General features: G+C 47.3%; 1 protein-coding gene across 4 annotated transcripts in view; it reads left to right on the top strand.

The window, feature by feature from the left end:
• INSC (INSC spindle orientation adaptor protein) overlaps nucleotides 1–13,650 on the top strand; it is a 118,941-nt gene that overhangs the window by 38,996 nt on the left and 66,295 nt on the right. The window lies entirely within an intron of this gene.

Raw genomic sequence — 13,650 nt, 5'->3', positions numbered from 1 at the left:
GTCTCCCTGGCTTCCCTGCTCTGGTGGTACTTCTGGTGCAACCTTGTCAGAGACACGTAGTGATGCGCCCAGTAGGCCAGCAGTTCTGTCCTGAATTTAAACAACGTACATCTAATTCTCCCCCAGAAAGAAATGGGGCAAGGGTTTGAAAAGCGACTAGACACGCCACAGTCTTTAAATGATCATGAGTATTAAGAAGTTATCGATATATCGCAGAATGGCAGCCTACCGTAGCAGAGAGGGCCGTGGCTTGCATTTCGGGGTTTGAACATCAGTCCAGTTGCTGGACATCAGACATCAAAGAGCATGGATAGCATCGGCGTTAAGAGCAAGGCTCTGGTCTAAGATTGCCTGGATTCTTATTTCTACTTGTCCACCGTGTAACCTTGGCTGAGTCACTTAACCTACCAAACCTCAGTTATGTGGACCTCATGGAATTACTTAGAAAGTTAAGCGAGCAGTTAAGATCGAATCAAGCCCTTAGCACAGTGCCCAGAATGTCATAAATACTTGATCCATGTTAGCTTTATGATCACTATAGGCCGTGAGTCTTAGACAAGTCATACAATGATTCTGAGCCGCTTTCTACGTCCATAAAATGGGGAGGGTGATCTTCTCCAAGCATCAAAGTGCTGTCAGGGGCTGCATGGAAAATGCTCTATTGTTGATAAGCCTTCCTGCTTGCTGTGTGGGTAGTTAACTCCCCCTGACTTTAGAAATGTTTCAGGGCCCGTTGTTTCCTACTGCAGTTTCTCGGCATGAGACTATGCTGTTCCCTTCCCCTACTCCAACTCCACCCTGGATAATTCCAGCTTAGAAAAAAAAAATCATCCTCCCAGTACCCTGGTATGTCGAGATGATTGTGGTTACATCTGGCTTTGTGTTTGGAATCTGCCAGACTGCAGAAAACCCAGATTTTAGGCCTTGGTCACCTTCTTCCAGATGTCCAGGAAAGCTGCCATCAGAGAGCAAGGAGGTTACTCAGGGAACAGGCATCCACTTCTCTCGGGGGCTCTGGTGAGAACCGGGTGGGCTCCTGGGAGCCCCATTCAGTGTCTGTGATGCCCTCCCTGCTCCCCCGGCCAGTCTGGGGACAGTCTTGACAGCATCAGGCTCACATTCCAGTTCACGATGGAGACCTAGAAAGTCCAACCCCAGTCCTGGCCCCTGGCCCCTCAGGCTCCTTGGCCAGAGACCCTACCGAGTCCTGACTGTGGTGGTTTTCCACCATGCAGGGAATGTGACTCATTGCCAGTCCATCCGCTTTGACCTCAATTTTCAATTCCCTCTCTCTGTGTGAGTAATCAGATCAGTCGTTTTGGACTTGCAAAGGAAAGATTTCACGCATAGGGAAATGGCAGCCCGAACTTTATGGCCGAGGATGGTTGAACCACTGGGAGTTGCGAGGCTCAGGGACGGCAGGCAGTCCCCACTGCACAGCGAGAGCTGCCCTGTTTAGCCAGACTTTCTATGTTGGGGTCAATCAGCAAATCCAATAGGAGAGGTGGAGCCCAGGGAGCCGAGAGCTAATGACAGAGAGTCAGGCGAGCTATGCAATTATGGGATGCTCAGCACTAACACGGTCCAAACCTTAATGAGCTGCAGTCCCTAGACTCCAAAATTGAGAAGAGCAGCTCATTATGTGGCGGCAGGGTGGCCGGGGCTGGGAGTGGACCGACTTGTGGCGGGGCCGTGCTGGGTTCACCAGTTCTAGTCTCCCTGGGAAAGCTTGGGGAGTCTTTGATGGACCTCTCTGTAGGTCCTGGCCCCCACATCCACTGTGGCCTTGCATACCCCACTTGTCATCCTACCTCACCCTAGAACCCAGCAAAATGAGAACCAGCTCTCGCCTGGGTGGGTTTGCTGTCTCAGCCGGGGCAGCGCCGGTCACCCAGACCAGACGCCCAGGAGCGGGCCTTGCTCCTTTCCCTCCTTCCCCCTTGCACCCTGTCATCTCCCTCCCAGACCAGCCACTCCCTCTCTGGTGTCACTGACAAGTTCAGGCTTCCATGCCCTCTCTGCTTTATACCCACCATCTCCCGGTGGGTCAACCTCTACCTGGTAGTTAACCTTGCTCTGCTCCAGTTTCTAACTAACTCTCTGCACAATGATGTCACTGCCCTGCTCTAAAATGTTTTCAGTAGCCCCCGATTGCCTTTAAGATTAAATTCAAATTGGGGGCACCTCGGTGACTCACTGGTTGAGCATCTGCCTTTGGCTCAGGTCGTGATCTCGGGGTCCCGGGGGTCGAGTCCCACATCAGGCTCCCCGCAGGGAGCCCGCGTCTCCCTCTGCCTGTGTCTCTGCCTCTCTCTCTGTGTGTCTCTCATGAATAAGTAAATAAAATCTTTAAACAAAAGATTAAATCTAACTGTGTAATCAAGTTAGGGACTTTGATCACCTGGCCTCTGTCTCTCCCCTTAGACCCTTTCCGGCCACTCCACCAGAGGCCCCTGATGCCTGAGTCCAGTGAAACTCCTTGGCTTATTTCTGTTTTTATGCCACTAGGCCTTTGCACGTTTGTGTGGAGGTCTTTTTGCCCTTGTCATCTGGGCCAACTCTTCTTCTCTAAGAACGAGGGCAAATGTCATTTCCTTTGTGTACATATTCCCAGGCCAAGTCAAGTCCTCTGTCTCCTGTGGTCCTCGGTGATCCTGCTTACAGCTTCTGGATGGCTTCGTGATGGCAGTGTGGGGTTTAGTTGATAAGAGCAGAGACTCAGACTGGGTCTGAGTAATGCCTCTACCACTTACTCAGCATGGGACCTCTTCTGACTGAAGTCCCCTCGTCTATAAATAGGGGCAATACTAGTTTTCTCTTTCAGATTTGGGGGTGGGGGTGGATAATACACAGAGAGATAATACGCAGAGAGGGCTTACAACACTGCCTGGCTCGTTGCACGTCAGCTGCTGTTGTAATTCCCCCTGGACTGGGTTCCTGGTGCTCTCTTGCCTGTTCGGGGTCTTAGCTGAGCTCTGTGAATGCTGAAGTTTTCTCCTGGTGAGTTTTGTCCTCAGCTCCTAGACACGAAAACCCCGGGACCTCAGGGCTCCAGGCCTGGCTCCAGCACACCCTGGTGTGGGACTTGGTGGAACAGGCAACTTTTCTCTGCCTCTAGGGGTCCCTTTGGGAGGCAGCTCTGTACCTGCAGCCCCAAGGTGAGGGATCTCTGGTCCTCAGGGTCTGTTCATAACTGGGGAGAGAGAACCTTAGTCTAAGCCTGAGGCTTGTGGGTGGAGCGAGGGGGTGGTGGAGGAAAGGGGGTCCTAGTGGCGGGGGCTGGAAGCTCTCGAGTCTAGGGAGTCTTGCCCATAGTGTAAACCTGCTTTGGAAAACCCTCTAGTGGCGATTTGTCTGCTGTCAACTGCATTTTCCAGAACTATGTGAAGGTACCAGGATGGCAACTGACACATTCAGTCTGTGAGTTCTTTGAAACATTTCACTTTGCCACCTGAAAAGACTACTCAAAGGAAGGAGAACAGAATGGGAAAGACGAAGCTAAACCCTTTTCTGTCTACATATCAGGTCCTGGGGGAGAGCCACGAAGGTCGAGGGCAGGCTAATGCTGAACCTGTGTGTGTGCAAATGCATCTGTAATTTTTACCTGACGGTGCTTACTTAACATGCCATTTGGACAGGGCATGGCCTTTCCTAAAGCCTAGAGGAGCTCTTGAGCACATGAGGCCTGGGGTGTGATGGGCCAGATTCAGGGCAGACTCTGCCCTTCACTGGCCGGGTGACATCGGATAGTTCACTTTCCCTCTCCAAGCTGCAGTTTCTTGAACTGTAAAAAAAAGATGATAAGGATGCCCTCCTCGTTAGGGTCCTTATGGGAAGCAAAGAAGATGATGCCTGCCCATGAAGCCATCCACGTGAGAGTTGGCATGAAGCCCAGCCTCCGTAAAGGTGGGCAGGAATGACTCCGGGTTTTATCCTGCCCCTCACAACGAGCCAGTGGGGCCGCACCATGGTACTGATTATTGTTATTCCCCTTCGACACCTAGTTCAGTTCCATAAGTATGCACAGAGCATCCTCAACGTGCCAGGGCCAGGGCCAGGGGGTGACACACACGAGCCCTGCCCTTAGAGTCTGGTGGACGAAGCAGATAGTAATCCAGATAGTAATCACGATGGGGGGAAGACAGGGTGCTATGGACACATGGGACACCTGGGACATAAGCTGCCCTCGGAGTCCAAGCAACCTGCTTCAGCAGAGACATTTAGGCAAGGTTTCAAGGCTGTATAGGCATGAGCCAGGTGAAGAGGAGATGGGGAGAGAGGGGCCAGCGTGTGGCCAGGGGGCTGGAAGTCACAGCAGAGGGCCTGAAAGAACTCCACGTGGCTGGGACAGAGGTTGGGAATGAGGGGGAAGGCAGGTCAGGGAAATCGTGACTGTGCGGAGGCAAGCGTCGTGCGCGAGGCACACAGCTATTAGGAGGCGGAGGTGGGAAGGGGCCCCGGGGGATGGTGTGTCATCAGGTGTTTTTGCTGTCAGGGCCATCATCTCGGCTCTCCTACGTACTGGCAACGCCTAGACACACATGGAGCCTTTTAAGAGGTTAAAAATGAGTCATTCCCTTAGTTAATGAAAGGCCAGGGAATGTTAATTAGCACCCCTTCTCCCTGGGGCACGTCTAAAATGCCTGAGTTTGACAGAGTTAACAAGATGGGCTCTGAGTCATCAGAGAGTGGGCAGCTGTCAAATGAACATATTGGCTTATTGGATTGGAAACTGTTACCTGGAGCCAAACTCCTGTTCCTTGGCTTTCTGAAACAGAAAAAAACAACACCCTCCACTGGGGTCCTGGACGGACTGGGAGGTGGTGAGGACCCGGGCTTTGGAGTTAGTAGACCTGGAGGGACTCTGTCCAGGCTCTGCCTTTGACCAACCTGAGCCTTGGTTTTTCCTCCTCTGTAAAATGGGGCTACTAAATAGGGTTTCTGTGAACCCAAGACAGAGATCGTATGTGCAAGCACTTGGTATGTGCTTGCCTCGTGCAGGATACTCCAACTTTTCTTTATAGAGTGCTTGGAATCATGCAAGATTTTTTAAAAATTGATTTTTTTTTCAAGTGGTCAGATCTCTTCTCTGCCTTTAAACCCACCTTTGGTTGATGGAAGGCCACAACCTGGAGAAACAAATGGGGCAAAGTGACTAGAGTGGCCCTATCCGTGCCCCCTTCACAAATTATTCCTAGTTATTAGCTTCGGGGTATATTGGGGGAGCTCCATTTCCCCTACCCCATACTCCTGGAAATATCTAAAGTGTAGGATTAACTCTCTCTTACCGTGTGATACTGGACTGTTTCATTTCAGAAAATGCTAGGGAACACATCTATCAAAGTGGGTAGGGTGAATAATGAAAGTGAGGGTTTCCAGAAAACAAGCAGAAAAGTCTTCCCAGGGCTACAGCTTGGAGCAGAGGGTCCGCACCAGAGACGGCAGAGGACACAGAGGTCACACGGGAAGAGACCAACCCCGGCGTAATAGGTGGATGCGAGAGGCATTTTGCAGAGTCCACTGTGGGAGAGGAAGCCTCCACCCTGGTCCGGCGTTGCCCACGAGGGGCCGATGCAGGTTAAGAACAGGACTTCTTTGAGCTGCCCAGCACCATATGCCAGGAAGGCTCTGCACCGACTGTGTGAACGTGGAGCCCTTAGGGATCAAGCGTTGCCAGGCCCCAGTGCACAGCAAGGCCTGTCCGATGCGGCTCAGCATGGGATTCAGGGTGGATCAGAAGCAGGGCAATGAAAACATTGGCAGATTTGAACAAGATCAGAGAAGCAACATTTCCTCCAGCAGCTCCAAGTGGCTGAGGCCTCACCGGCTCCTTTGTGAGGAGGGGTTGGAAGCTGATACCCTAACCACACTGTAAATTATTTATAGCTTATTGCATAAATAATTGTTCTTAAATTAACTGTTTGGTAAACAGTTTACAATTCACTGCATGGTGAGGTTAAGTCACTCTAAATGGATTATGCGTTGTTTTTACAAGGCTCAAGTGAGAGAACCTTCCGGTTTGGGTTGTAGAGAGGCGTGGGGGCTAGGTGGACCCGCTGACATCTGGTGACAAGATTCCTTCGATGCTCATGCTCCAGAGGAATCTCCCTCCAGGGAAAGCCTGGTGCGCTCAGAGTGGCTTCCAAGGCCCTGTGTGATCTAGCCTGGGTCTCTCTTCTGAGCTCACATCCTACTAATAATCCTACTAATCTTTCCCTTGCCCCAGACACATGTATGGCCCTACCCTTTCTCAAACAAGCCAGGCATACTCCTAAGGAGGGCCTTTGCACTACCTGGATTGCTCAGTACCCATACCCCTTGATCCAGAATCAAGGACCATCTAGAGTGATTGTCCTCCAACATCACGGCACTGGTGTCGCTTCCTTCTCACCTCATACTTGAAAGTCATTTGGCTGAATATAAAGTCTTTGGCTCACACTTTATTTCTCTAAATATTTTAAGTATGTCACTCTACTTTTTTCTAATATAAAGCATTGCTCTCACACACACAAAATATCTGATGATAGCACAATTTTCTGTCCCTTACAAGTAACACACATTTTTTCCTAGATGCACAAAAATCCTTTAGTTATTTTTAAAAGTTCAATAATCTTACTAGAATATGTCTTCTGTGTTTGTTTTCATGTACACAGCATGCTCTTTTCAATATGTAGTTTAAACAGTATTTTTGTTTTCTGGGAACATTTTCCCAGCTTTTCACAGCTATAAGCTTTTCACATGCTTTTTGTTGCTGTGTTTTGAGTTCCTTTCTCAAAAATAGGGGCTTGAACTCATGACCCTGAGATCAAGACCTGAGCTGAAATCAAGAGTCACATGCCCAACTTAGTCACATGACTAAGCCACCCAGGTGTCCTCAGGAACTCTTACTGTATGTATGCTTGATCTTCTTTGCCTATATTTAATATTTGTCACTTTCTTGCAAACCTGTTTTATCTCTTTCTTCATTTTTTAAAACATTTTTCTTTTTTGCAATTGATTTTCTTAAAGCATTATCCCATGTTTTCTTCTTTAATCTTGTTTCTAAAATGAAATTTCCTTTTCATTTCTAATTCTTTTCTTGCTTATTTCTTTTCTGAGATTTTATGCTTCTCTTTCACATCTTATGTCATTTTTAAAAATTTTAAGTTCATTTTTAAATAGTACATTATAGTTTCCTTCTTTTTTGTGAGTACATTTTTCTGATCTTTTCACATCGTAGGGATATTATTTTGTTATTTATTCTCTTTTTAAAATATGCACGGGATGAGACTTCAATAATTTTTGTGTTGCTTAGTTTTTTTTTTAAAGATTTTATTTATTTACTCACAAGAGACACAGAGAGAGAGAGAGAGAGAGAGAGGCAGAGACACAGGCAGAGGCAGAAGCAGGCTCCATGCAGGGAGCCCGATGTGGGACTCCATCCCAGGTCTCCAGGATCCTGGAGGGTGGGTGGGTCTCCACACCCTGGGCTGAAGGCGGTGCTAAACCACTGAGCCACCAGGTCTGCCCCTGTGTTGCTTAGTTTTATGTGAAATTAGTTTTCATGAACTTTTAGAGGGGAGTGGGGTTCAGGAAAGCTGTTCTAAATTCATATAGCTCCATCTTCTTTTGTTTTTGTGTAAGGTTCAGAGGAGGGTGATCTGCTTTCTGAGATTTCCTAACTCTGCTTCCAACCCTTACAGACCTCTCACCCTTGTCTCTGAGATCCCTGTCCTGCTCAATTCTGGTTTTGCTCTCAGAAGTTTCTTCTCCATGTGACACTTTATTATAGAAGAGATTCCTGTTGGGCCAGTTTTGAGAGTTCTTGGTAGGTAACTATCAGGTATCAGGCAACCACCTGATATTAGAGAGGCAAATCCCCAACAGAGGTTTCAGCTACTATTCTCAGATTGTCATTCTGTGCTTCTTAACAAATACCCAGTGACCACTGGGGGTTCTCCTCTCTCTCATATTCATCAGACACCACCTCCCTGCTTCCTCCTTTCTCTTGTACAGATGATGCTATGCAGGTCTCGTAGCTGTGAGTGTTTGATCCCCACCTGCTTGTATTTTGAGGTTTATGGGGATATTTTACCATCTAGTTTTGTTGTAAATTTTATCCATAGGGTTTGAGTTCTGTTACTTTGTCATTCTGTCAAATTTTCATGTGGGAATTTAGAGAGATTTAAAAACTGCTGTCACCACTGCCATCTTCCCAGAATTTTCCTTCTTTCTCTACTTTGAAGTAATTAAATTCTGTTGAGACAACTGCTTTAGTTGAAACTTCTCTAATAACAACTAACATGTATAATACTTCCTGTCGGGCATTATTCTAAGCAAATATATACACACATTTGCATAAATGCATGTGTATGTGTATGTATATATTCACTTCACTTAATAATCACAAAAAGCCTAGGGGCTGGGTACTATTATCATTTCCTTTCTACCAATGAGGCAACTGACGCACAGAGAGATAAAGTAACTTGCCCAAAGTTAAGCAGGTAGCAAGTGGCAGATCTGAGATTTAATACAGGCAATCCAGCTCCAGAGTTAATGGTCTGATGGGAATAGTGATACCGCACGGAAGCCATGTGATGCCTAGAAGACCCAGTGGCAGGCCTGACTCTGATGGTAGCAAGATGGTACCTAGAAGACAGAACAGTAAGAGAAGAAGTGGTGACTGTGACCAGCTTGAGATATTTAGGGGAGCCAGACAGCATGACCACCCCTGGAAGGAAAGGTAGCCAGGCCAGGCAGGTGGGCCTGGCAGGACCTGACAGCTAGGGTGCTACCCGGGGTAAGGGTGCTAAAGGGAGAAAAGATGACAGATTGTGGGGAGAATCTACAGTTGACCTTTGAACAACACAGGGGTTAGGGGCACCCACTCCCCACCCAGTTGAAAATTCACATGTAAGCTTTAACTCTTCTGAAACTTAACTAATAGCTTACTATTGACTGGAAGTTTTACTGATATCATAAAGTTGACTGACACATAATTTGTATGTTTTATATATCATACACTGTGTTCTTATAATAAAGTAAATAGAGAAAAAATGTTACTAAGAAAATCCTAAGGAAGATCAAATACGCGGATAGTACTGCACTGTAAAAAATCCACAGATAAGTGGACCCGTGTAGTCCACACCTGGGTTGTTCAAGGGTCAACTGTGTATAAGGTGAACTCTGGGGACTCCTGGAAATGCTTGAGATGTGTGGCACATGGTGTTGGGATGAGAATGAGGTTGGGTTCTATTTATTGGTGTCTGTTTCTCCTCTTAGATGGTGCGAGTGTCCGAGGGGAGGGATCACCAGCACAAAGCCTGGCACATGCTCAACATCAGTAGCGCTTCAATGAATCGGGTCAAGCAGGGGTTGTCTGAGAGGCACTGCTTAATGTTTTAAGCCTTATCGAACTGGGTGAGGATCTTTTGTGTTTGCTACTGGTTTCCTATGGGGATGAGCTTTTCCCATAGGAACTAAGGTCTCCCTTTAGCCACGTCCCCCAGGGCTTGAGTATCTATATCCCCGCCTTACCATTTGCCTGAAAGTTCTGGGAATTGGGATAGTAGTTGCTAAGGGCCCCAGCTTTATGGAACCAGAGCACTGCTTTGTGGAACATAGAAATGTTTATAAAATGACTTGAACAAAAGATTTTTCTGGTTCTCCTGACACCTTCTATTTAACATAGAAGTCTTTATGATGATGTCTTTTGTAGAAGGTACTTACTTACCCAACTCTTACACTTGTACCACATTGCAGGGAACCCATCTACACTACATCTGACACACTGGCCAACGATAGAAGCCACATCTCCTGAAATGTAGTTCAGAACAGAGGACTGGGTGAGTTCAAGGGGTTCCTAAGTGCTCCTCTTGTAACACCCCTACAAGTCCAGAAAATATTTCCAGCTTTTGTGGGAAGGCTTATAATCCATGTTTACCAGGCAATTTCTGGTTTACTAGATCAGTTAAATATTTATTGATCCTTAATATGTGTCGGGCTGAGTGCTGGCAATGCTGAGGTAGGTCAATACCTGCCTTTGAGCTATATCTCAAAGTTGGTGGAAGAGAGAGACAGGTGGAGAAACTATATAATGTGGTCAGTATAGACAATCTTCGGGCAATCTTTGGAGTAGGTTGCCTGCAGAGAGTTCTGGCTAAGTCCTATAAATCTGCATCTCTGTATTTCCATCCGTAAAATGGAGACAAGGAAAGTGTGCACTTAATCAGGATATTGTGAGAATAAAATAATGCATGATAATTGTACAACCCTTGGGGTACTATAGGGGTCCAATAAATATTAATTATTATTACTGGTGGGTTTTGTCTACTTTCCCTTTTCCTCTGCCTTCAGAACAGTTTTTCATCCAATCCTCTATTTTTTTTATACCACACACAACTATCTTATAACCTCAACGGTTTAGCTGTAATTTGAGCAGCTTGGGTGCAAAGCATATTGGTTAAAATCAGGCTGGGTGGGACGTATATACAGGTTTTGAGCAGCCAACCCATTTTCCCCTCCACCTGCTGGTGGGTCAGAACCTCTTGATGTCCTCCCAGCCCTATCAGAGTTGGCCGTGGTTGGGCCTGCTGCTGGATGGGCCCTGAGGCCTGGTCATGGAGTGAGGTTAAGAGGAGGCAGGGATTTATGGGTTTACTAATCTGCTCAGTTTATTCTTTTTACATTTGTTTGCTCCTTGGGGGAGAAAGAGGAGGTATTTGTCTAAACCATCTCTAGAAACAGAAGTTATTTTAAGCTCATTCTTAAAGAAAACCAGATTCTGCTTTCCCCCAAAGGCGCCCCTGTCTGTCTGCGTCTCTGCGGCCATCACCCTGAAAGGCAGCTCCTGCAACTGGGCAGCCGGGAGTGGGTTTAGCCTGAAAGCAGCGATTGCATCTCTGGGGCCCAGGATCCTGGCCTCCCTGTACCCCAGAGCTTTAGGCAGAGCCAGTGGCTCACAGCTTCCTTTCTCTTCCTGTTGCACAGATGCAGCCCCAATAGTCTTTGCTTGGGAAAAATTGTTCTTCCCATCTCCCTGTGTTAAGGTTGTCTCATCTTGCTCTCTGCTCCTCTAGGTCTTTTTTTCTTTTTGAAGGATTCTCAGAGTGGGAAGCAGTAAAGCAAAGAGGTTAAGAGTAGACTCTGGAGTGAGAGAGACCAAGATTTCAGTGCCAGTGCTACTACTTTTTATCCGGGTGACTTTACCTCTCTCGTCCCAGCTTCCTCATCTGTAAAATGGGGATAACAATACTACTAACTCAGATGCTTGTCTTGAAGAATAAATTAAACAATTCATGTAAAGCACTTGGCACAGTGCTCAACATGTGGAATGTGCTCAGAAACTTCTAGCCAGTAGGTTAGTAATTTCTGGAGGTGCTGAAGCGTTACATGGGGGAAGGGCAGCAAGGAGAACTAGCCTCTTTGACCATTTCTTTATGCCACATACTGTCCTAAGTCCTTCACATTCAACCATTTGATGTAGTTCTTTCATCTACCTGGCATGGAAGTTTCAATTATTATCTTTTTGTGACAGATAAAGAAATTGAGGCTCAGAGAGGTTAAGTTACTGAAAAGACTAAGGTGTGTTGTTAAGTCAGGAGGCTGGTTATCCTGGTTGGGGAGTGACCAGAAGGGGGCACAAGGGAGACTCCCTGGATGCTGAAAATCCACCAAACTGTCCCTTGATATTATAATTTGTTCACCTTTATGTACCTATGATATTTCAATAAAAATTTCAGAAAAAGGAAAAAAAATAAAGCAGCCACAGCTTCCCTTTGGCCACACAGGCCGTGAGTAGCAGAGCCAGCTCTGTTGGCCCCCATGTGCGAATGTATAAGCCTTGTTGGCCTGGGCCTGTGGAAGCTTTTCTTACGCTCAAGGCCCTGACACGGTGGGCTGTGTCTCCACTCCAGACTTTATGTGGCTTTCACTAGTTTTCTACGAAGATTCTTTCCTTTTTCAAAGATTTTATTTATTTTTTCATGGGAGGTAGACAGAGAAGCTGAGACATAGGCAGAGGGAGAAGCAGGCTCCCTGCGGGGAGCCCGACGTGGGACTGGATCCCAGGACCCCGGGATCACGCTCTGAGCCAAAGGCAGACTCTCAACCACTGAGCCACCCAGGTGCCCCCCCCAAGGTTCTTTTCTGTTTCAGGATTCCATCCAGGAGATCCTGTTATAATTAGTCATCACGTCTCCTCTGTCTCCTTTGGCCTATGACAAGTTCTTAGTGTTACCTTGTTGGTGATGACGCTGACAGTTTTGAGGAGTACTGATTAGGTATTCTGTAGAGTGTTCCTGAGCCGGCCCCTGATGCCTTTCCCATGATGAGACTGAGGCCATGTATTTGGGGGAAGAAAGGCCTTTTCATCACATCTCATCAGAGGTACCACGCGGTCAACACGGCTGATGAGCAGTGAGGTTCATTTAGATCTCTTGAGTAGGATGAGGTTATGTCAGGTTTATCTGCTGCAAAGTTACTTTTTCTTTGTCCCCTTTCTACACACTTTACTTTGGAATTGAGTCATTAAATGCAGCCCACGCTCAAGGCCCACCCCAGCTGTTCTTAGTCATCGAGTTTATCTGATGCAAGGCTTGTAAACACACACAATCATCTGACTATTTGCGCAGGTAGAGACACACAAGCTCCAAGCCAGACATCCAGACACCGGCATACAGATAATATAGACAGACACCCAAATGAGTTCATATCCACAAACAGACGCTCACAGGCCCTAATAACGCAGATACTAGAGAAATCAATAGTTTTGTCATTCCATTTCTCTTACCAGCCGAGCAATAAATCAGCTAGGGTTTTAATTAACACGGCTTCTGAAATCCCACTTTCTTTCTAGTTCTTAAAGATCTTAAAGAACGAGAATGGAGCACACTTCTGTGCAAGACAGGGGCGGAGGGGGTGACAAAAAGGGGAGTCTGGAATCTCATCAGGCCTTCTGGAAAGGGCCCAAGCCAGGGGAAGTTTGGGGCACTGATTCCCTTTTTCTCCCTCCTTGGCTTTTCCATGGCCCTTTCCGTTCCAGGCCTGAAGGAAGGGGGCATGAGTGTGTCCCCCCGCCCCCCCCGGCCCCCCAGGGCCCCAGAGCTCTTCCCCACCCAGCACCACAGGTGCCGCATGCTGGTTCCCAGGCACTGTGCCTTCACAGCCTCGCAGCCCCTGTGTTTGGGAGGAGGGAACAGCTGAAGCCCAGGCCGCCACACCAAGAGGCAGCAATGTAACTTGCCTCTGCCTTTGACGGAAGGAGGAAGGACGCTAGAAGGACAAAAGTGACAGCTGTCCACTGCAGTGTTTATGGAGTGAATGAGTCAGTGAGCCAGAGACTAGTTCACGTCTTTCCTCTTAGAAGCTCTTAGGCCAGGTTGCTTAGCTTTCTAGCTCTAGAACACGATGATCATATGTGTTTCCATCCTCTCTATCCCCTTTCTGATCGCGTGAGTCTGGGGCTGCTCTTTGTAGTTCACTCTCGAAGAATTGTGTAGCTGTACCATAGCTCATAACAACAGAAGCACTCCTTGATATTTAGGCTTTTTCTCTTTTCTTCTTCTTCTGGTGAATATAGTCTGCTAACGTGCCAGATTCATTGCCTGTTGCTTGTCTGGTCATCTGCTTCCAAAACTTCCGTGCCTCCGTCTTGTTATCTGTAAGATGGAG

This window comes from Canis lupus, chromosome 23 (genome assembly GCF_048164855.1).
Source record: "Canis lupus baileyi chromosome 23, mCanLup2.hap1, whole genome shotgun sequence".
NCBI lineage: Eukaryota > Metazoa > Chordata > Mammalia > Carnivora > Canidae > Canis > Canis lupus.
The sequence above is the reverse complement of the archived record's forward strand: the minus strand, read 5'-3'. Positions and strand labels throughout refer to the sequence as shown.